This window comes from Mytilus californianus, unplaced genomic scaffold, assembly GCF_021869535.1.
Source record: "Mytilus californianus isolate M0D057914Y unplaced genomic scaffold, xbMytCali1.0.p SCAF_13, whole genome shotgun sequence".
Lineage (NCBI taxonomy): Eukaryota > Metazoa > Mollusca > Bivalvia > Mytilida > Mytilidae > Mytilus > Mytilus californianus.
Genome location: NW_026262615.1, coordinates 9023712 through 9049915, shown reverse-complemented (window position 1 = coordinate 9049915; position 26204 = coordinate 9023712).

Here is a 26204-nt window from a genome sequence, read left to right as displayed (position 1 = left end):
ATTGTGCCCACTAAACCCCATTTTTCTTTTTGTAAATCTTTTACATGTATAATTATAAGCCATCTGTAAAAGTTTTATAAATTCTTTGTAATTTTTTAATAGTTTTTGACAACGGACAACTTAAACTTGTCAATGATAAAGCTATGAAAAATCAAGAGAGAACATTTTCCCGCCAAAATTTCAATGGCTAATATCTAGACAATAAGCACACGGACCTATATTTTTTTTTTCGCTCTTTTGGTTTCTTTATTAATCCCCTATCAATATATACTAGTGTTATGAAAAGCTTGTTATCTTGAAACTGAGTAGCGAACTTCCTTAAATGACAAAATCGTTACAATAAAAGATTAGACGACTATTATGGTATCTAAATTGATCAGTCTGTGAAAACATGCGGCTAGTGAGTTGAGACAATTACATAGTTTGTCTGGTCATCCAATTCGTGATGTTGAAGGCATAATTTATGTAGTGTCAATTTAAGCTGTTCATCATCATACATCAGTTGGTGAACATGTACGAGCTTACAGTATCAGTTTAGAACTGTTAACGATATACGATGGGGAAGAATATATGTTTCGAGAAATCGGAAGTAGTCAATGAAAAAAATGAAATCATCATATTTGTCATAGATTTTAGTTTGTGTTATTATCGAGGAAAAGATCAAGATATAACCAATTTTCAGCTTTCGGTATTATTCTTAATCTCAGAATTATCCATGATACACGTAATCTTAACTCTCGCTGAAGTTTGGGTTATTGTTATTGAGTGAGATGACATCGTCAATATATATGAAAGGGATTTTGAAGAATATTTTTGGTTCGTTTTGTCATTGAGAAAGCTCTGTTTGATTTCATTCGATGATATATGTCTTGCTTGATAAGTTGTAATGCAAAGATAAAGACTTAACATGTCTGCCATTGGGGTACTGGATATACATTTGTTGCTCAATACCTCAATATCACTAGAATTATTCAAAACAGTCGTATGAGGAAGTCGAAACAAACAAACATACACAATTTCCTTTTAACGGAATTATATTAATTGTCAGGGTCATATATGTTATTGTTTGTTTAAAAAGAGAAGAAAGAGAAGAAAGAGACGCTTCATCGTAAATGTTAAACACTTGTATCAATAAGATTAAAAGGAAATATAAACCTATCGTTATTTGAAATTCTAACCCATACAATTCCCAGTGATCGTATGTTTAAATTTCCACTTAACTTGAGTAGTTGACAAGTTTACTGCACAATGACATGTTTAATGTCAGACGTTTCATAGAAGTGGACATTTTCAGTTTTAAAAACCATGCAAGCGGGCAAATGAAACAAATTTACCTTGATGTGTACTAAGGCATTTCCGTACACCAAAGTTGAACGATTTGGACCATCAGAGGTCAACACAAAGCTCTCAATAACGAGCTAAATGCCATCTGAAATGTCCTGAAATATAATAAACAACATGTGTATCTGAAAGGTCCGAAATATATTTTTAAAAAAAAGCATGTGTGCATAATCCACACGCGTTTTCAGGTTTCATCCGTTACATTAGAAATACAAACAATGGTAATGATTAACAACATGCACTCTCAGAGTTCAAATTAATTTGATGGCAACAGGTTACCGAGAAGCTGAGATAATGCAATCTGTAAATGAAGCATTACTAGGCGAGAGACATTTCTCAAAATCACGCTTAATTAACGACTTTAATGCACCCACCTTTTGCAATGCTTTGCAGGCTACAATCTATTCGTTTGGTTTTCAAATGGTGCGTAGATCTCATAACTGCAATAAATGTCTGATATTAGTTGATATGTTACCTATACAAAATGGTATGTTTAAGTGTGGGTAAAACAAGCATTAAAATGAAAGAAGTTAATATATATATATTAATACATGTAACTGCAACATGTCAGTTTTTTACAAGACAACTACGTATTTGGATAAGGTTTGCTACTTCGTACTGCACTACAAACCAGTAAAAGTCTGAAATGGCCTATATCTGTACTCGACTGTACTGATTTTTACTCGACCAGTCTGAATTGGTCTGAAATTCACTTGATATTACTCGACTGTAGTCTCAACCATACTTAACAGTCTGAACTTGTACTCGACCTTTACTCAACCAGTACTTAACCATTTTATACGAGTCTGAACCATACTCGACATAGTCTTAACCATTCTCGACCCAGTCTGAACCATACTCGACCAAGTCTTAACCAACCTAGACCTGTATTTTGTATCTATCTATTGTATTTCATCAATTTAGGAACTGTAATACATACATATACATATATATATATATATATATATATACAATGTATATCACATTTGAAATAAAAATAAAACAAGATGATCAGAGGAAGTAATTTCTGGTTGGATTATAAAAATATCATGTAATAAATCATTTCCGCTAGCCAAGGGTTACGATCCAGTCCCCTCCTCTCCACCCTTGGCGGATTGGGATAAAACTTCGGAGACACAAGGTTATGATTTCTATTGGTCGCAGTTGTAACTGACTGCATCCAATCAAAAAGCACTTTTAAGATAATCACGTGCAAATGTAGAAAATGTGAATAAACAATTGTCACGTGCTGATTGTGCAACAAGCTTACCCTCAAAACGTAGAACGATATTTGGTGACAATTTTAAAGTTCTTGATTTACTAATTGAAGTTCCTGGGTATGTTTCTCGCGCAAATGTTGGAATGTCAACATATATTTTCAGTTCCTACTTCACGAAATTTGTAAGAGTTTTCAAGTGCTGTCATTGGTCAAAAATGATGATGTCGGAATGGGCGTGATTTTTATCTACCGGTAAATGGCGCAGCATTGTTATCACAAATGTTGGCTTAATCTGCCAAGGGTGGAGAGGAGGGGACTGGATCGTAACCCTTGGCTAGCGAAGATGGTCATAAATAAAGTTTTTGCTAAATGAATTTTAATATACATGATATCATGTACATCGAAAATAATAGTCTAGAACTTTCAACCATTATTCAAATATCTTAGATATTATTCAATTTTTTGTTTATCAAAATATATAAAAAATAGTATATAAAGCAACTTAATAAATGTTAACATTGACACCTTTATTTTGTAAAACCTAGAATCTAATATAATAATAATTATTATAATAAAACTTTCATAGCAATCTTTGATAACCTTTTGAAAAAAGGAAATGTATTCCAAAGTTGCAATACAAATTTATCTTAATTAAATTTAAATACGTTTTGTCAAAATTTAATACTTGGCATACAAGAAGCACTTTAATAAGGTTAAATTAACTTAGTACAGGTGTGTTTTTACAGGTAAAAAGAAAACCCTATTTTTCTTAAATTCGATGGTGTATAACTTATCTAGTGAATTCAAAAGGTCTTGTGATTTAGGTTTTACTGAATGTTTTAATTTTCAATGGATGTTATTTAAAATTTATTACTCTCTGACCAAGTGTGATCTTTTTAATGAGTTTGCCCCAGGCAGGAGGTATTACTTTTTAGTTTACCCCTAATCAGAAGAAAAATTTTATTCATTTCTTTAATTTTTTATCCCATTTTAAAATGTATATATATCCCAAATTATAATAAGAATAAATATATTTCTGATATAAGGTTAAACAATGTCAATGATTTTGTTGGCTGTTTTTACCTCATTGAAAAGATATTTATATAACTATTGTATGTAACCATGAAACCTATGTTGTTTTTATTTAGGAATTTAGGAAAATCAAGTTTTCTTTAAAAAAATAAACATGCCAAACAAAAAGCACCTTAATAAGGTTTTATTACCCTCAGTATAGGTGTGGTTTTCAGATAAAAAAAAAAGTCTTTTAATTTAACAAGACTCAGACTTTAAAATTAGATAATATTACTATCTCGATTTGATAAATCTGAGAATCATATAAGGATGTAAAAATCTGTTTTCATATATATATCTTTTTTTTTATTGTGGCTGATGTCATGTCATGTCAGTTAAAAAGAAAGTTATTTTAACAATTAAAATTATGAAAAGTAGAGGTTATTTGGTCAAGTATGGTTCAGACTGGTCGAGTATTGTTCAGACCTTTGGTCGAGTATGGTTCAGACTAAAAAAAATAGGTCGAGAGCTGGTCAAGTATTGGTCGAGTACAGGTCGAGAATGGGTTAAGACTGTTTCAGACTGGTCGAGTAATAGTTTTCAATAGCAAAGATAAGGGTCAATTACAAATCAGTACAGTCGAGTATGGTAAAGACTGGGTCGAGTAATATTAAGTAAAATTCAGACTCATTCAGACTGGTCGAGTAAAAATCAGTACAGTCGAGTACAGATATAGGCCATTTCAGACTATTTCTGGTTTGTAGTGCTGGCACACGTAACATTTTCAGTGTCTTGAAATATAATAGTTTTCACTTCTTTCGTCAATGCACGATGCTGTTGAAGGAACAGAGAAAAACAAATTCTAATTTTATGAGTGAAATTTTCGAAATTCAACATTTCATTTCATTTATCAACTTACTTACTATGTAATCATTTATTTAATTTTTTTTTGGGGGGGCTAGCTTAATACTTATATACAAAGTACTTTATTTCTGTTAATGATAATCACAAAATTACAAACAAAATAACAAAAAAAGACAGAAGAGTTGTAAGCAGTCTGGCAGTTAAACTACGTATAGAAATTTAGCTCACTGAATTCCCGTTAAAAGAATGAATCTAGCGTGCTATTTTTTTCTCTAAATGTGTTTTTTCAATCTAATATTGACTACATACACATTTTTGTACGTTTTTGGCAACTGTACTGGTTGTTATGATTGGCTGTGTAATTAGTAAAAAATGTGATTGCAGTAACTGGATGATATAAAAACGTCCTTAGCACTAATTAAAATATGTTATTCAGGTTTATGGTGATTAATTATTGAATCATTGACAAATATTTTGGTTTTTCACTCACTTTTATCATTTTCACTGGAATTTCTGGAAAAAGGCGCTATCTATTAGGAATACGTCATTAATAGTGCGTGTCTCGGTATTTTATACATCCAACCTTAATGTATTTATTAATGATGTTTCTGTTGTGGTTTCCGTTGGATAATGTGATATGTCTTATTTGTCAGTATAGTTAAGTTAATTTCCATTTTCCATGGATAAAGTATTGTGTTAGTCCAAATAATTATGATGTCGTCACAGCATTTATGTAAAATAGCCTTTCAATACCGTCATTATCATGATAATTGTTTGGACTATTATTGTGAAAATAATAGTATGAATTTCAAGATTATATATTCGTTACAAAAATACATCATTTTTTTGTGATGTCCTGTTCTGCCTGTCGTTAATGGAAGATGTTCGTTGTTATTCTACGGTTTACATGTTGTAACGACTATTATATTATTTATTTGTGCGTTTCTCTGCGATGAGTGTTCTTGTGTGTGCTTGTGCTGTATTTCTGTCACGTAGTGTTGTCATTTTAGCGATATTTTTTTTAACATTGCCATATAAGCGGGAGGTTTGGCTAGCCATAAAACAAAGTTCAACCCACCATTTTTTCTTAAATGTCCTGTTCCAAGTCATGAATATGGCAGTTATTAAATAGTTCGTTTCTATGTATATTGGCGTTTGTTTTAATGCACTTCAGTGTTTCTGTTGTTCCTTTGTTTTCCTCTTAAAAGTGATGTGTTTCCCTCGGTTTTAGTTTGTAATCCGAATTTGTTTTTTCTCAATCGATTTATGACTTTTGAACATCGGTATACTACTGTTGCCTTTACTTATTGTGCGTTTGATAAGTGACTAATAGTGTCTGTTCTAAATGTTTTTCCACACATACTTTTATTATTTAGAAGACAGAATCTGCAAAAATGCTGATGTATTGTAAAATCAGATATTGTCCGTTCTTGACCTTTAATCATGATTTAACAGAAATTACACCTGACACCGTTTGAACCATGATACAGATTGGAGAGCGATTTTTATGAACAAGCCAATATGAGCATATAAAAGACATAAGAATTTAGCAGATCTGCTAACTTCCTCCACACAAAAAAGAAATTAAACCCATATATATGGAAATCCCTGAATAGGCGGGCCAATACATTTATGGACAATTTTTTAGAATCAAACTTTATGATTAATAAATTAAATATCATTATAAACATATCAATACATAGCCGCCGAAACACTAAATTAGTGTAGGGTTGATGTAAGCAGTTCGAAATGAAAATATATAAATAAGGTATAATAGAGTATTATTATTCTTGCATTAATAAGTAATCATTATATTAATGGCATTTAAAACGTAAAATCACAAAAATACCGAACTCCGAGGAAAATTCAAAACGGAAAGTCCTTAATAAAATGGCAAAATCAAACGCTCAAACACATCAAACAAATGGATAACAGCTGTCATATTCCTGACTTGGTACAGGCATTTTCTTATGCAAAATTGGTGGATTTAACCTGATTTTGTAGCTAGCTAAACCTCTCACTGGTATGACAGTCGCATCAAATTCCATTATATTGACAACGATGTGCGAACAAAACAAACAGACATAATAGGTAAAAATGTCAAAAATAGGGGTACAACAGTCAACATTGTGTCATAATCTTAATCAGTCACTGGAAAAACAAACAAAGAAACACAAAAAGACATAAAGACAAACCACATTAGCAAACATGAAAGACAACAATACAAAAAGTTACCATAGCACAATAACACAATGACAGGATGTATAAGTTCCGAGCCACGTCAAACTGATATCACCAAAAATAGACGAAAAAATAAAAGTAATATTCAAAAAGACAAATAAAAGAATACTATAACACGTTATTAAGACGATAAATAACGTCAGTACCCATAATCTATACTTCAAGACCATCGTGTATTATTTGTGAAGTTGATACGGAATATTTATCATCAAGGTCTTGGTACCTTCCGATGAACTTTTTTTTTAAAAAAAGGGGCGTTCTTTGACATACCCCTGGTTCATCAACTGTCTGCTCAGACATTGGTTACGTTTTACAAAGTCTGAGTAGCAGCTGAAAGCTCTTGAATACCGAATAAGTTTCATATTCAGGTGAAGTTGGTATATTGCTACTAAGGTGGGGGAAATTGATAATTTCAAAATTTAAATCGTCTCGTTTGTCATAGATTCTGGTACTGAGATTACCGTGTATGTCAAATTCAAGATATTAGTCTAAAAATGAGGCGGAGAAAGCCGTGTCTGTTTTTTCTTTAATTTCTTGTTCTGGGGGAAATTAATGGAAAAAAGTAAAATCACAAAAATACTGAACTCCGAGGAAAATTCAAAACGGAAAGTCCCTAATCAAATGGCAAAATCAAAAGCTCAACCACATCAAACGAATGGATAACAACTGTCATATTCCTGACTTGGTACAGGCATTTTCTTATGTGAAAAAGGGTGGATTGAACCTGTTTTTATAGCTAGCTAAACCTCTCACTTGTATGACAGTCGCATCAAATTCCATTATATTGACAACGATGTGTGAACAAAACAAACAGACATAATAGGTAAAAATGTCAAAAATAGGGGTACAGCAGTCAACATTGTGTTATAATCTTAATCACAGTCAACATTGTGTTATAATCTTAATCACTCACTATAAAAACAAACAAAGAAACACAAAAAGGCATATAGATAAACCACATTAGCAAACATGAAAGACAACAATACAAAAAGTTACCAGAGCACAATAACACAATGACAGGATGTAAAAGTTCCGAGCCACGTCAAATTGATATCACCAAAAATAGACTAAACAATAAAAGTAATATTCAAAAAGACAACTAAAAGAATACTATAGCACGTTATTAAGACGATAAATAACGTCATTACCCATAAACTATACTTCAAGACTATCGTGTATTATTTGTGAAGTTGATACGGAATATTTATCATCAAGGTCTTGGTACCTTCCGATGAACTTTTTTAGAAAAAAAGGGGCGTTCTTTGACATACCCCTGGTTCATCAACTGTCTGCTCAGACATTGGTTACAGTTTACAAGTCTGAGTAGCAGCTGCAAGCTCTTGGATACCGAATAAGTTTCATATTCAGGTAAAGTTAGTATATTGCTACTAAGGTGGGGGAAATTGATAATTTCAAAATTAAAATCGTCTCGTTTGTCATAGATTCTAGTACTGAGATTACCGTGTATGTCAAATTCAAGAGGGACGAAAGATACCAGAGGGACAGTCAAACTCATAGATCGAAAACAAACTGACAACGCCAAGGCCAAAAATAAAAAGACAAACAGACAAATAATAGCACAGATGACACAACATAGAAAACTGAAAGACTAAGCAACACGAACCCCACCAAAAACTGGGGGTGTCAAGTTATTAGTCTAAAAATGAGGCGGAGGCAGCCGTGTCTGTTTTTTCTTTAATTTCTAGTTCTGGGGGATATTAATGGAAAAAAGTAAAATCACAAAAATACTGAACTCCGAGGAAAATTCAAAACGGAAAGTCCCTAATCAAATGGCAAAATCAAAAGCTCAACCACATCAAACGAATGGATAACAACTGTCATATTCCTGACTTGGTACAGGCATTTTCTTATGTAGAAAATGGTGGATTTAACCTGGTTGTATAGCTAGCTAAACCTCTCACTTGTATGACAGTCGCATACAATTCCATTATATTGACAACGATGTGTGAACAAAACAAACAGACATAATAGGTAAAAATGTCAAAAATAGGGGTACAGCAGTCAACATTGTGTTGTAATCTTAATCACTATAAAAACAAACAAATATGTTACAAAGAAGCACAAAAGGCATATATCAAATTTAACAACCTGATTTATTGCTTTTTTATTTTACGATTTTATTTATATATGTTAAATCCACCCATAAAGGGTTGAAAGATTTTAAGTACTGGGACTGAATCCTTACCCTGACAGGCACATGGTTAGGTTAACATTACCTCTGACGTAGAATCGCGCGTTTGACGTACATCAGTTGATCAGCATGTAAACGTCACACAGGTAGAAATAAAATAATTTTGTCGTTCAAAGTATGAACAGAATTTAGTCTATAGTTCTTTAAGGCATATCCTCTGCAGAATCTAAATTAGAAGTTTCCCTTGTCCTTCTTGCCGCTTGTCTATTGTCTATATGCTTATTGTGAATTTCTTCTAAAAAGAGCCACGTCATTATGTATCAAAGAAACACAAAAGGGCATACAGACAAAGCATTAGCAAACATGAAAGACAAGAATACAAAAACTATAGAACAATAACACAATGACGGGATGCATAAGTACAGAGTTACGTCAAATGGATATCACCAAAAACAGACTAAACAGTAAAAGTAATATTAATAAAGACAAATAACAGAATACTATAACACGTTATTAAGATGATAAACAACGTCGGTACGCAGAATCTATACTTCAAGACCATCGTGTATTATTTGTGAAGTTGATACGGAATATTTTTCAACAAGGTCTTGGTACCTTCCGATGAACTTTTTTAGAAAAGGGACGAGACGTTCTTTGACATACCCCTGGTTCATCAACTTTCTGCTCAGACACTGGTGACGATTTACAAAGTCTGAGTAGGAGCTGCAAGCTCTTGAATACCGAATAAGTTAGGAAATGTATATCCCATATGCAGGTGAAGTTGGTATATTGCTACTAAGGTGGGGGAAATTGATAATTTCAAAATTAAAATCGTCTCGTTTGTCATAGATTCTGGTACTGAGATGACTGTGTATGTCAAATTCGAGGTATAAGTCTAAATATGAGGCGGAGGAAGCCGTGTATTTTGATTCTTTAATTTCTAGTTCTGGGGGATATATTAATGGAACCCAATAAGAAAAGTTTAGATTGTTAATGAAAACATCATGAATATGTCTTAATGTGAAATTAAATGACCTGGCTTCTTTGATCTTCTTGTTTTTGACAAGTGTCTTAAAGAATTTCGACTGATATGAAAATAAGAAAAGGTCGGCTTAGAGAGGCGCACAGTTCGTTCCCATAGGTATCTCGACAATTTGTTGAAAAAGTCTACCTCCAAATTCTACAAATATGTTGTCAATAAGGAACTCCAGCATACTGATCACTTGTTCCTCTGTGTAGCATGTTTTACCTTTTAGTTCACTATTAACAAAATATGCCGTATGGTATCCCGAAGAAATAAATTTATAGCGTATGCTACCAGTTTTATGTTGAAAAGCATTGTTGGTTATTTCTTTTAGACGATTTTTTAATTTCGCATGGGGAATGGTGGTATACAGGGTTGAAAACTCAAAAGTTTTGATAGAACTAATTTCAGAAAAAGATCGAGATTTAAAATTATCCAGAAGTTCTTTAGAGTTTTTTTAGAATCCAAATATGGTTATAATACCACTTCGCGAGTAAACAGTTTCACAGTATTTCTGAAGACTCTCTTTCACTGCGGACAGATTTTTTGGTCAATCTAATGGACAATTATTTAGTCAAACATGCAGATGAGCCGGCAATGTATCGTTGGTTGTACGGAATTTTGTTAAGCTTAGGTATCCAATACAAACAAGGTAAGTCCTCCGATTTGTTGTTCAATGTTATGTTCATTGAATCCATGTAGGACTTATGATTCGCCAACATTTCATCCTTGTCAAATGACATGTTTTTGTATGTGGGATTACCTGAGTGCTAATTTTTTCCTAATTCTTTTACAAGACGATTTGTAGTACGATTTACATACAAAGACAATATTATTTGAAGTTTTGTCCGCAGGAACAAGAGCATACTTATCGTGAAGAGGTGATAGACATTTCACAGCATCTTTGTCTCTGAAAACGGACTTTGGAAGATTATTCACACAGTTTTTTTAACTTATGAATGCGACGTTTTATCAGAGACCTGATTGTTTTGACCCATTCTGACAAAGTGTCCAGTTCAACTTTTTCTCATTTAGCCCATGCTATGGCGTAGTCCTCAATGGAATCCATAATTATTTTGAAGTTATGGTTCCAATTGATGTGTTGAGGTTCTCTAAACCTTTCGAAGATGTTCATGTTCAATTATGTTTTAACTGATGGGAATTCGTGGATGCTGAATGTCATGTTTTTTTAACAAATGCAAAATAAAAACCAATAATTGGTATACAATACATCACTTAAAAACAAATACGATAAACGTTAACAAACGACAACCACATAAAGACAAGATCCTGGATTGAAACGTAGTGGGAATTAACACGCTAAGCATTATACAATTTTGTTTTCCATTTTTGGATCTATATCACACATATTCTGAGAACCAACAATAATCGGAGGCAGATTGAAAAATTCCAAATCACATACGTCAGTTCGTTCTACGGAATTTAATTTTTTTTTAAATTAACTCAGATACAATCTAAGACCACACGATTATACTTATACTTATATCATATAAACGTCTTTCAAAAAGTAAAATAACAAAAAAACATACACCAAGGAAAATTTAAAACGAAAAGTCCCTTGTCAAATGGCAAAACCAAAAGATCAAACACATCAAACGAATGGAAAACAATTGTCATGCTCCTGACTTGGTACAGGCATTTCCTTACGTAAACAATGGTGGATTAAACCTTGTTTTATAGCTAGCTAAACCGCTCACTTTTATAACAGTCGCATATTATTCCATTATATTGACAACAATGTGCGATCATATTAAACAAACATAATAGGAAAAAATGTTAAAAATAAGGGTACAGCAGTCAACATTGTGTTATAATCTTAATAACTATAAAAACAACCAAATATGTCAACCAAGAAAAACAAAAAAGCAAATAAACAAAGCACATAACCAAAAATGAAAGACACAAATACAACATATGACCACAGCACAATATCACAATGGCGGGATGTACGGAGCCACCAAAGGGATAGCCTTCAACACGTAGCCTTGGCTCACACCGAACAACAAGCTATAAAGGACCCATAAATGACTAGTGTAAAACAATTTAAACAAGAAAATCAACAGTATAATCTATATATATATATCTATATATATATATCGAGAAACACTTCTGAACCACAACAACAAACGACAAACTCTAAACTACAGGCTTCTGACTTAGGACAGATGCATACAAATGCACTGGGCATAAGGTCACATTAAAGGTCAAATGTGACATGGTAGTAGTGCTGGGAGTTTCGGAAAATATAAACTAAGAACCTACATTAAAATCGCAACATGGAAGCTTCTTCCAAGATGGCCGCCACTATATATATGCAAAATCATCAAATAGCCCTTAGTGTAAATTTGTCGTGTAAGGAATGCTGGGTGCTTTGAATAATACCAGCTTAAGACCCTATTGAAATTTCAATATGTTGTCGTTTAGATGATAAAAAAGATGCAAAAGATACTCAGGCACTCAAAAATCATTAGTAAAACAAAACCAGGTTAGAGTATAGGATAACAAACGCAAAAAAAAGCTTACAGCATTTAAGAAACCACTACACAAGAAATCTAAAAAGTGAGCAACACCAACACCATTAAAACCGGGAATATTTCTAGGGCTAGAAGAGTGAGAAGTTCCTGTTCTACAAGTGGTACCAGCCTAGGTGATCTTGTGTAAATAGATTGATGAGTCATATCCAATAATTAGGCATGTATCATTTTACAGTGGATTTGTACATGTCTCTTTTCGAAGCCTAAGAATCACAACATTTGAAACATTTAAAAACCATATGTACATGTAAATTATATGAATCGTGATTGAGTCTGAATGTTTCAAATGAAATAAGGTTTTCAATTCCTATACGATGGACAAACACTTTCACTGGTTGACAACACAGACATTGAAAAATAAAGAGAAAATGACATAATTATGAAAGCATAAACAACACGAATCACTGTCATTCAAAACTATGACTCAGGTGTTCCGGAATTGGTAGCTCTCGTCATGTTACTCATTGAAGTAGAAATTCGGTGATTAGTCGTTTTTATTGATCATCTTGGTGTTATCATAATCGTGGAAAAAGAAAGAATTGCGACAATGAGAAGTAGAACATATCCATTATCATCTATCGATCAGATGGTTCTTAACGGTCAAACAAATCATCATGGCGTCCTTAAAACGTTCTAATGTTTCCATTTATGGGATTTTTCATTAAATCGTCTGGCAACCAGTTTCCATGTATCATGGACACGCAATCCTTAGAAAATTGTATGAACTGCGAAATGCAATTCGATAAAAGTAATATCAGCAAAGCCCTGTCTAAGTTTTGTTCATTTTCACTTATTTGGCGGTTATTTTGAAATTTTCAGCCGTTTTGAAAAAATGAAAAGTCTTATATATCGTCATGACATACTAGAAACGTTGGAATACATTTTATATGTTTTCAAAAAGATTTGGTTGGAATATTATTTGCTTTGAATTATACATGGTTGTGAAATTGGATTGATTGGTAGACATCTTAAAACATCCGCCATATTGGATTTTGCAGAGTGGGTTCATAGCTTGAATTGACTACCAAATATATATATATCACAATTTGTGCAAAGTTTCATGCTTTTATCATCAAACCCACAGTTCTTCTCAAAATACGCACGAATCAGCATAATTATTAAGAGTTCGAATATCCATTTGGTATTTTCCACCTCACTTGATCACTAAAATCTTCTGACACTGTCATGAACATCATGAGAATTGATTGGCTGGAATTTAAAGCCATTTTCAGTACTATTGTGCTATTTTGGCGGTCAGGTTTAATTGGTGGAGGAAGCCAGAGTGCCGAGAGAGAACCAACGACCTTCGACAGAAAAGTTGACAATCCTTGTCAATGTAAATTCAATAATCAATTAATTATTTGGTTTTATCTCTTCATTGACCTTATACATGTTATATATAAAAAATGCAGGCAAGCATTAGAAAAAATATTGCAAAACTGCTCTTTATATGACTTGGTTGTTTTGGTTTTAATTTCTGTCTCATTGATATATGCCCCACATCTCAATTTATTCATATACAAATGTACATAAAAAAATATTACGAAAACCATTTTTATTGTGTTGGAACACAGTTTTAAGATTCATATAAGCTAACAGTAAAAAACTTCATTCAAAATTTAGAGCAAGTAAATTTTCTTCTGGACAAGTTTTCCTTGATAGTTGAGCACAACATATATTTCCACACGGCCATCTAATTTGTATTTATTATAAATCACGTTTCACTATATGTTTTTATTCTTTATTTTTCATTTCTATTTCATTTAATTATTGATAGACTAAGTTTATGTCCTCGACCCCAATATATGAATTTTCTGTCCTCGACTACAATAAGAAATAAATAATGTGTCTGCCTTCAATCCCGATTCCTTATATGTCTGTCTTCAATCATGATTCATGATATGTCTGTCTTCAATCGCGATTCCTGATATGTCTGTCTTCCATCTCGATTCCTGATATGTCTGTCTTCCATCTCGATTCCTGATATGTCTGTCTTCAATCATGATTCATGATATGTCTGTCTTCCATCTTGATTCATGATATGTCTGTCTTCAATCATGATTCATGATATGTCTGTCTTCCATCCCGATTCCTGATATGTCTGTCTTCCATCCCGATTCCTGATATGTCTGTCTTCAATCCCGATTCCTGATATGTCTGTCGTCAAGCCCGATTTCTGATATGTCTGTCTTCCATCTCGATTCATGATATGTCTGTCTTCAATCATGATTCATGATATGTCTGTCTTCAATCCCGATTCCTGATATGTCCGTCGTCAATCCCGATTTCTGATATGTCTGTCTTCCATCTCGATTCATGATATGTCTGTCGTCAATCATGATTCATGATATGTCTGTCTTCAATCATGATTCATGATATATCTGTCTTCAATCATGATTCATGATATGTCCGTCTTCAATCGCGATTCCTGATATGTCTGTCTTCCATCCCGATTCCTGATATGTCTGTCTTCAATCCCGATTTCTGATATGTCTGTCGTCAATCCCGATTTCTGATATGTCTGTCTTCCATCTCGATTCATGATATGTCTGTTTTCAATCATGATTCATGATATGTCTGTCTTCAATCATGATTCATGATATGTCTGTCTTCAATCGCGATTCCTGATATGTCTGTCTTCAATCTCAATTACTAATGTTTTGCCTTCGATCAAATTCAATAACGTGTCTGTTCTCGACACTAATTACTAATGTGTCTGTCGTCGATCACAATATCCAATGTGTCTGTCTTCAAATCCGTATGATGATTTTTCTATCCTCGACTCCTATTTCTAATGTTTCTGCCGTCATCCTCAATTACGTATGTTCCTACGTCATTAAGGATTCTGCTCTCAATCCTACCACGAAAATTTCTTACAAAATTGTCTGTCCTCGACCCCAAATTACAAATGTTTCTGTCCCCGACCCCATATTACAAATAATTATGTCCTCGACTCCAATTTCTAATGTTTCTATCATATACCAAAAGCAGTTATGTTTCTGTCTTCGACCCCAATTATCAATATTTCATGTATTTATGTCTTCAGTCTCATGTAATAATAATCCTCGACCTTGAGCATATACGTTTCTAAGGCACTAAGGATTCTGTCCTCAACCCCACATACTAATGTGTCTTTTTTAGTCCGAATTCATAATGTTTCTGTCTTCAACCCTGATTAGTAATGTGTGATGGTAAACAGTCGAACTCCGTATATTAGTATATCAATAGTAAATCACGGGTTTGTAAATTGATTAGGTGATGCATAAACATATATTGTTTTAAAAGAAATAAATCGGGGTGATATCACAAAAAGTGGTATAAAATATCTTTTTAGGTCAACTTTGCATGAACGAGTTCCATACTTAGTTTGTCAATGCATTATAAATTTATCAACGAAGTTATCAAACAGAAATGGGGAAGAGACTTTATGTTATTGACCTCAATTATTTTGTTAAAAGATATATTTAAGGAACACTCCGTACATGATTAAGCCCAATAAGCTATAAAATAGCTTTGATTACTTTTTTCATACAAGTTAAGATAACTCCTTTGGTAACACAGATAGACTTTATCTTATTCGACTAATATAATATAACATAGCAGTCTCCATTCACTGTTAATGCTAAAAATTCATTTCAAATCTCTAATAGTTTTGATCTTCTTGCTTCTGCTGAAGGACATACATACTCATCACATTGCAAAGCTTCTTCATAACACTGATATGCCATGTCTTTATCACCAGATGTTTCAAAACATACTCCAAGTATTGTTAATGCATTAGACTCTGTATTTACTGACACATAATTTTCTTTCACTGTTATAAATAAATCACGCAATACCTGTCGTCTGTTGAAAATATCAGTAAGATGATGATAACATAGAAATCGAAGACAATAAGACATTACATTTGGTAGTATGTTCATCCCACTGTATTCTACCTCTAGCTGTAGTTCTTCTGGTATTAAATGTGAGTGCTTTACGTAATGGACATGTTGAGCAGTGGCTATTGTCATCCTCTCATTAACTGTCATTAAAGAATGTACATTATGTTTGTAATTAATTATCCATGTGTCATTTTTGTCAAAGTCTATAAGCATCATATAAGGTGACCATCTTGATAGAACATAATCCGTTATTTTAATAGTAACATTGAACTGTCCTGTTACATAATAAAACGACGCGTATAACAACCAACCCGACACAGCATCTGTCTTGACGACGTGTTTGAAAAGTGTATGATAACTTTTGTGTATGTTGTACGTGGTACCCTATTGTGTTTGGTGGAAATAGTAGTTGTGCAACAATTTGACTGATATAATATTTATACAATTTACATGTACCAATAATAAACGTAGACGACTCGGACTTTAGTAAAGAATCAACACATGACAGTGCCTTATAATAATTTGAAATGCCATCTTGTATCGTGTTAATCATAGGACAAGTAGTTCTGTAAAGAAGAAAGTCCAGCGAAATGAACGAAGATTCAATCTTTGTACTTGATAAACGATGATGTTCATTGTCAAACGACATAAATATTGTATCAATCCATCAATCCCTCTACACTGAATACTTTCCGGTACACCTAGAAGTATCTTATTGTTACTCTGATTGATCTTTCCTAGAAACATGTTGTGTTCGGGTATAAAATAGTTCGGACAGTAACATGTGTTTACCCATGATAGTAATTCATCAAGACAGAGAAAATAACAATGATATATTTTTGATAATTGAAATGTGTCAATATCCACTTCCCCTGAAACCCAAAATAGAGCCGTCTTTAAAAAGTAAGAGCACAATAAATCGTTTACTTCATCGTTTGTGTTGATTATATGCTTTAGTGTTAATTTGAGTAGACCATAACATAAGAATTGAGTAAAATTAAACGAATGTATAAGTAACTTTTCTGCCGCAGAGAAAGATATTCTCCATGAAACGTCATTATTTGATGAAGTCTTAGGTCCGATCGGTACTAACAAATATCCGTATTTTATGATCCTGTCAATGACAAAACTAGGTGGCCATTGCCGTCCATGACGTGATGCCCATGAAATTGCATTGTGAGGTAGATATTCACTTCGTAGGCAGAATGCCATATCAAATGTCTGGTCTTCTTCTGATAAACATGGACCGTGTATAATTGACTGCCAAGTAATTTTTCGCCTATATTCATCAATAAATCCGCTTGTTGGTAGATACAATTGTGTACCAGTACATGTACCTGGTGGACAACGGACACATTGTTCACGGAGGGATCTCCCATTTAATGTTGATACCATTCTGAGTTTAGCAAATCCAGGATGATCCATATCTGTCTCCATAACATATAATGAAGCGCAATGTATTGTGTTTAAGATGTTCTTTACATTCTGTATTATTTGTTTGTCAGTGGTTACATACGTAACATCCATGTCGCTTCCTGGTAAATCAAGTCCTTCTGCCAAACTTCCACTAAATATTTGTGTACGATCAGTTAAATCTGACGAATTGACGATCATATCTTGTATTATAAATAGTCGTTGTCTTTTTCGTATATCTATTTCACTACCAACTGTTTTCACTAGGTGTTCATATAAGTAATTTTCCCTCGGGTCAATGCACGGCAAGTGATCTATAAGAAATATGCGTATTTACTCATGTATAATGAAACAATAAAATTACGTTCGAACATAGAGAATAATCTCCCCTAGATGTATTTCAAGCCATTGTTCAGATCATCATCTAGGGTTGTTATATGACAATTAACAAGCAATGGAACAATACTAATCATGTTGGCTATTTCGTCTTCGCAATAAGGGTGTCAACGGCCTGGTATTCAAAACTATTAATTTTACTGTAATTAAAGATGTTTGTTGATATGGAGTATGCTTGATTCGTTTTTTTTTTTTTTGTAAATACATAAATATTATTTATCAACTGTGAATTATCGAAAACACAATGGTTTTGAAGGCATTACCTGTATTTTTAGTTTAAGCGCTCCTGATTAAGGTAAATTTAGAATAGCTGGTTAGACACACCTACTTCATAAAGGTGTTATGTCATGACTTATAAAGATTAAATTTCAATCCTTATGTGTGAGTGAATATGCATTTCACGTTATAGTTGCAAATAGACCTATACATTTTTTAATGTCATATACACTAATATTGTTGTTAGAATTAAATATTGTATTATTAACAAATATTATACATGTTCAGGGCCTGTACCTCAACCTTTACCATGTTTTATTGTATTATTAACAAATATTATACATGTTCAGGGCCTGTACCTCAACCTTTACCATGTTTTATTGACATTTATTGATTTGTTCGTGGTTATTTTGATCAGACTGTAAACAAAAAAAAGCCATAATTTATTAAACGTTCTTCAATACAGATGATTTGTTATAATGAGAATGATAAATATTCCGTATAAACTTCACAAATAATACACGATTGTCTTGAAATATAGATTGTAGTTACTCACGTTGTTTATCATCTCAATTACGTATTAAAGTGTTCTTTAATTCGTCTTTTAAATTATAACCTTTACTGATGAGTCTATTTTTGTTAATATCTCTTTGACGTGGCTCGGTACTTTTACATCCCGTCAGTGTGTTATTGTGCTATGGTAATTTTTTGTATTCTTGTCTTTTGTTTTTGCTTATGTGCTTTGTCTATATGCTTTTTTGTTTTTCTTTGTGGAAATATTTGGTTGTTTTTCTAGTGATTAAGTTTATAACACAATGTTCTCTGCTTTAGCCCTATTTTTGACATTTTTACCTATTATGTCAGTTTGTTTTGTTCACACATTGTTATCAATATAATGAAATTTTATGCGACTGTCTTACAAGAGAAAGGTTTAGCTAGCTATACAACCAGGTTTAATCCACCATTTTCTACATAAGAAAATGCCTCTACCAAGTCAGAAATATGACAATTGTTATTATTTCGTTTGGTTTGTTTCAGCTTTTGATTAGGGACCTGCTGTTTGAATTTTCCTCGGAGTTCCGTATTTTTGTTATTTTCCTTTTTAAAAAAACTCCGTCTCGTTCAAGGAAAAACAATTTTAACGCGTAATCCTGATTTTATTTCACCAATAAGATTTATATTTAGTTTTTGTTCCCGTGCACTGGTCTACGATTGTAAATAATCAAAAGCGACTCATGACCAATTTGTGTTGACAGTATCTTTGTGTTTTCCCTTTTTGGTCATGTTGTTGTTTACTTTTCATTTCCCTTTATTACGCATTGTATTGGCTGTTTGTCGTTCCTTTTTTTCAGACATGGTGTTGTTTATTGTTTTTGATTGATGGATTTCTATTTAAATCATTTGAAGCTATTTATACAGTTTCCGGATTTGCTTTACATCAACAACTAGTTTACATCCTTAATGTTCTTGTGTTCAAGAAAATAATATCACAAATGTATTACCTTCATTATTGACTGTACAGTTCTCTAAGTATTCAAGATATTCATTGGAAGATTTGTTAGGATATCTAAGGTTCAGTATCCACTGTTCTTTTGTTATCCTTCTTTCTAAACAAGCTTTGTACATTCGCTCAAACTGACTGATTGTTAATCCAAATACGTCATTTGAGATAACCATTCCTCCATGTAAAGATTGGTAAAGTAATGGTGTAAACTTTCGCTTTCCCTGGTACGGAAAACGTTTTACACCGTATATTTCCCAGTACGTAGTTTTCTTTATGTCAAATAGGTTTACATCACCAGAATTGTTTTGGTTTTTAAAGTTTCTGTCCATGATGCCTGTAAGAAAGATACGATAACATAGATTCATTTGTAGATTTTGTAAAGTTTGGTGTCAACATTTACATGTTACATTTGTACTACAGTTATGTTTCAAATTACATATATATGTAGTAACGTTTCATGGCTTTAGTTTACAATGCTTTATCAACTAGTTAGATTTAAAAATGTGTGTTTCTATTATGTATGTACGTGTTTCAATGTGATGTACTGTTGTACGGGTAAGTTAAAGCTAACCTTCTCAGTTACTTTGTCATGGTTATACAGGTGATTTATTTTTGTTTTATATAATTAAGGAGATGAATTATAATTGCCAATGAAACAACTATCCAACAAAGTCCAAATAACATAGATTAAAGCAATCAAAGGTCATTTTACGGCCTTCAAAAATGAGCAAAACCCATAGAGTACCAATAGGGTCAAAAGCCCCCTACAGGACAAAATGTAAAGCAATTCAAACGAAAAAAAACAACGGTCTGATATAATTGCCAGCAGCGTATCATTTATGAGTCTTTACAAACACTGGGTCGATGCCATTGCTGAGGGCATTTCGTCTCCAAGGATATCACCAGCTTAGTAGTTAGCATTTTTGTGCTGACATCATTATCATTGATCTATTCATTTTTGGTAAATTTACTGTTATAAAAATTTGACTTATTCAAAACACAAGGGGTTTGTCTACCCCCAGGCATAAATACTTTGTCATGGTTATACAGGTGATTTATTTTTGTTTTATATAATTAAGGAGATGAATTATAATTGCCAATGAAACAACTATCCAACAAAGTCCAAATAACATAGATTAAAATGAGACCCACCGTGTTAGTCCTGTTCAAGTACGATGCAGAGAGTCGTATGAAATGACCAGTCACACCTCATTAGCTGAAAGGTAAACGTCTCTAAGCTCATCCTAAACAAAACTTTTTGATTCATAAATCAACGGGAATGTATGATTCTCTCAAATTTATCCGAATGCTGAAGTTTAGAATGAAAACACGAGTAGGCAGCAGTCACTAGTAGAAACAGCATCGATAGACATCCTAAAATAAAACACTAAAAAATAAAGCAACGCAAACCTCTGTAAATAGAAAAACCACTAGAATCGTCGTTAGCAAACCCATTTTAAAAAACACAATCATTGTCACAAGTACAACCAGCATCGGTTGATACGACAGCCAAAACTACAACACGGAAGAAAAATCCAACGCGAACCCTTTTGAAAAAAACCACATCGATAGACAACCTTAAAAACAACACTAAAAAATAAAACAACGAAAACCTCTTTAAACAAAAATTCACTAAAATCGTTTTTATTACAAACAGCATCGATAGAAACGACAGACTAAAATACATCACTGAAAAAAAAACCAACGCAAATTTCTTAAAAAAAATAGAATTGAACTTAGATAGATACGACAGTCTAAAACACAACAGTGGAAAATAAAGAAATGCGAACCCTTTTAAAAACAGTAGAATTGTCACTAGTAGAAACAGTAACAATAGATACGAAAGCCGAAATTACAACACTGAAAAAAAAAACGAACTCAAATCCTTTTGAAAAAACACTAGAATTGAACTTCGATAGATATGACAGTCTAAAATTCAACATTGAAAAATAAAGAACACAAACCCCTTAAAAAACACCAGATTTTCACTAGTAGAAACAATATTGATAGATACGATAGCCTAAAATACAACACTGCGAAAAAAACCAACGCAAACCCTTTAAAACATGTAAAAAAAACCACTAGAATTGATGTCAGATAGATACGACAGTCTAAAATACAAAAATGAAAAATAAAGCAACGCGAACTCCTTAAAAATACACTAGAATTGTAACTAGTAAAAACAGCATCGAAAGATACGACAGCCTAAAATGCGACACTGAAAAATAATGCAAAGCAAAACCTTTTAAAAACACCACTATAATTGAACTTTGATAAATACGACAGTCTGAAATACAACACTGAAAAATAAAGAAACGCAAACACCTTTAACAAAATATTAAAATTGTCGCTAGTAGAAACATCATGGATGGATACCACAGTCTAAAACATAACACTGAAAAATAAAACAAAGCGCAAACATTTAAAAAAAAAATTACAATTTATTTTTGATAGCTACGATTGCCTTAAATACAACACTGAAAAATAAAGCAACACAAACCCCTTTACAGAAAACACTAGCATGTTCACTAGTAGAAACAGCATCGATAGACACATCAGCCTAAAATACAACACCGAAAAATTAACCAACACAAAGTCCTTTAAAAAACACACCAGAAATGAATTTTAGTGCTTCATTGTTTTCTCTTGTTCGAGGATTTCACTACCCCTTTCGAGTGATATATCCTCTGATTGGATATGAGACTTATTTCTTTAAAACATTCTCGATACAAGTTATTTGAGTTTTATGCTTTGTTGAAACTAGAAACACTCTTGTTCGCAAACGTTAAATACAGAGAAAATAGAAATATAGATTTCACCACTGCAACAAGTGTGTTACGATATTTCTCCACTCGAGACAGTTAAATTTTAATATTTAAAGCGCGAGGCTTGCCGAGCTTTTTAAATACTTTAAATTCAACTGTTGAGAGTGGAGAAATATCGTAATACACGAGTTATAGTGGTGGAATCTGTTTCTCTAATGATTCTTATCCTTCCTTTTCAAAGATTTGCAGAAAGTTGTGTTCTTTATATGTGACGTCATCAGGCATGGTCGCCTTTTTTCATGACGTCACAATAGGAAAATTCAGAAGAAACCAAGAAAATTTGACGTCATAATTAAATTCCGACCAATCATTTGCCGAGAAAAAATTTTTCACTAGTGAGGAGAAATATTTTTCTCACACCGGTCAAGAAATGTGAAAATAGCACAAAAATTAGAGAAACGTCTGTTTCATGCACGTTTCGTAGCAAAAACGAAAATAACACGTTTAAAGACAGATGTTTCACGCATAGTAAATATATGTAAAACATGCGTGAAACGTAGTTCATCTCGAAGCTGTTGCAGCTATATGCGTTTTGTTCATAGTTGAAAACCGTATGATTACTAATTTCTCCGTCATTTAAATTCTGCAAAAATAGTTGTTTCATTGGCAGTCATACCATATCTTCTTATTTTTGTTTTAAACGTACGTTATAAGGGGCGTTGAGAGCAGACATTTGATCACAAAAAATATCATATATGGCATAAACTTGTCTAGATCATTTCGCATCGCCACGCCCTTCCCGATTTTCACAATTAGTACGTAAGATTGAATTGAAGATAATACTCTCTTTCTCGGTTTTTTCCAAGGAGTTCATTCTGCTGTTATGTGTTTAGATTATGAAAATACTGTATTACGAAAAGTAAAATCTGCCGTCCGACCGTCCGCTCGTCTGCATCGTTTCAGGTTCAAGTAATCCTTAAAGAAGTTCTGGTCATAAAATCTTGAAATTAATTTTACATTTTCGTTTCGATGTAAATAATTTCAACAGTAGTAATCCGCTGTTCAATAATCATAAATCGATTAAGCGAAAACAAATCCGAGTCACAAACCAAAATCGAGGGAAACACTTCAACTATAAGAGGAAAACAACGGAACAACAGAAACAATGAACTGCTACAAAAACAAACGCCAGCATACATAGAAACGGACCATTTGACAACAACTGCGATATTCTTGACCGGAAACAGGACACCCTAATAGAAAATAGTGGCTTGAACCTTGTTTTATGGCTAGCCAAACCTCTCGCTTATATGGCAATGTTAAAAATATCGCTAAAATGACAACATTACGTGACAGGAATACAGTACAAATAAACGCTCAGAACACTTAGGACAGAGAAATTCGTAAATAATATAATAGTACATTACAACATGTAAACCACAGAATAACAACGGACACCTCCTAGTAGTTTACGACAATACATCACAATAGAATTATGAACTGTGCGTCACATGAATATATCAACGCCACAAAAAGTAACGTAACAGGTAAATTTCTAAACATAGAATATAAAGTTGTGATTTGAAAGGTTTGTAATGGTGATATTTTATGTATTTTCTAACCATTACAAGAATATAAATATAGACTTTCCGTTTTGAGTTTTCCTCGGTATCTTTGTTATTTTAATTTATAGTAATGGTGTAGTTACATGTATTTGTATTTTCTAACCATGTCGGTTTTTCTTCTTAATCAAAACTGTGTAAAAACAAATAAATCATGTGCATATGGTTCCTTTAAACTAAAAATTATATAAATGAACTAGCTGATTAATTATCCTAACTTTTACATTCATATAGAAAATAAAAATAGAAGTCAAACCACAAACGATAAGACATAACACAATAACAAACCAGGCTTACAAAAGAAACATCATAACTAAATACATGAATGTTGGATGTATAAATACCGAGACACGTCTTATAGCAAAAGGAATTCACACTCAGTAAACGATTTACAAATGTATATGTTAAAAATAAAAAATAGTTTCTTATTGACCATATATTCTGTGTTTACTAGTATATAAATTGTTGTCTCATACAAAAACATTTTCAAACGGTACCATATTTTCTGCAGTAATTTGAAGTTTCTTAAAAAAAAAATCATTAGAATTGTTAATGTCAGTTATGCATGGATATGTATAAGGGCTAGGGTATCCGATTGAAAGATACAACTTGCTCTCTAAATTCGGTATACATTTCAGTTAAGAATAGGACGTTAAGATGGTTGTCTCCCCTGTAATGCTGCGCCCATGAACACAAATTTGTAGCAGTACATTTTGAGATATTTTAGAATTTACAGAGATGTAGAGTCTTTAAAGTGGTAGAGATGAGTTTGTTTCAATGAATTGACATAACTATAAACAAAAATATAATGTCTCGTCAATATTAGCCCATATCCATGTACCGCGGATGAGCTGAGCAGAACGAAGTATATTACATAACGAGTAATGATGTAATTATTTACTTTTCTATATTATTACAAGAACCAAAGACAAATATGTTTAGTCCCTGGCATAACCTAAAGTTTTCTTTAAACATATAACCAGTGTTATTATAACGATACAATTCTCAACACAAAAGAAAACTACATCATACATGTACATGTAGTGCAGTACCAGTAGTCAGATAAAACTATAAATTTGGATTGTTTATAATCCAACATGGCATCACAAGAAAACAAATTATGATTTGAAGACCCTTATTATGGGAATAGTAAAGAAAGTTACTGGTTTCTCTACACAGCTGAATAAAGTTGAACGCAACTTGATAAGTATGATAAACGAGGTAAATGCTAAGTACAAAACCTCACACAAAGAGCTTAACACTCTTCGTAATGAATTCATAGAGCTCGAAAGAGGTGTTCAAGGTATGGATGCACAGATTCAATTCATAGAGAATGATAAACTTGAAAAACAAAAAATAGAGTTACAAAAGCAAATTGATGACCTTAAAGAGAAGGCCATTCTACAAGAAAAACATGATAGGAAGTATAACATACTAATATACGGTATAGATGACAGTAAAACAGATGAGAATGTGTATGCAGTAACAAGAAAACTCTTCAGTGAAGACATGCATATTGACAACAGAAAAGCAAATTATATACCCATCGCAAATGCGCATAGAGTTCCTACACATTGGAAAGGTCCAAAGCCTATCAAAGTTCGTTTCCTGCATTTTGGAGATAAGCAACTTATCATGTCCAACGCGCACAACTTAAAAGGGAAAAAAATACGCATCTGCCAATTTCAATGAAGGAGGAGATATTTCTACTTTCGCACAATGCATACAAAATAAGAAAAATGAACAAGTTATAAACAAGATTTCGAGCAAAGGGGGCCCACATGACATTAGAGACTCGTAAAAATAGTTCAGAAGAATGGTCTACATGGGAATAACTAGAACTGCAGTTTCATATACTTGTATATACTATTCTGAGATAAAAAAAAAAACGGTTAATTATACAAATGTCATATATAATACTATTATAAATTTTACAAAACATAATAAATGTATATTACATTGAAACAAGAATTTTGTAGTGTTAGATTTCTATTTAC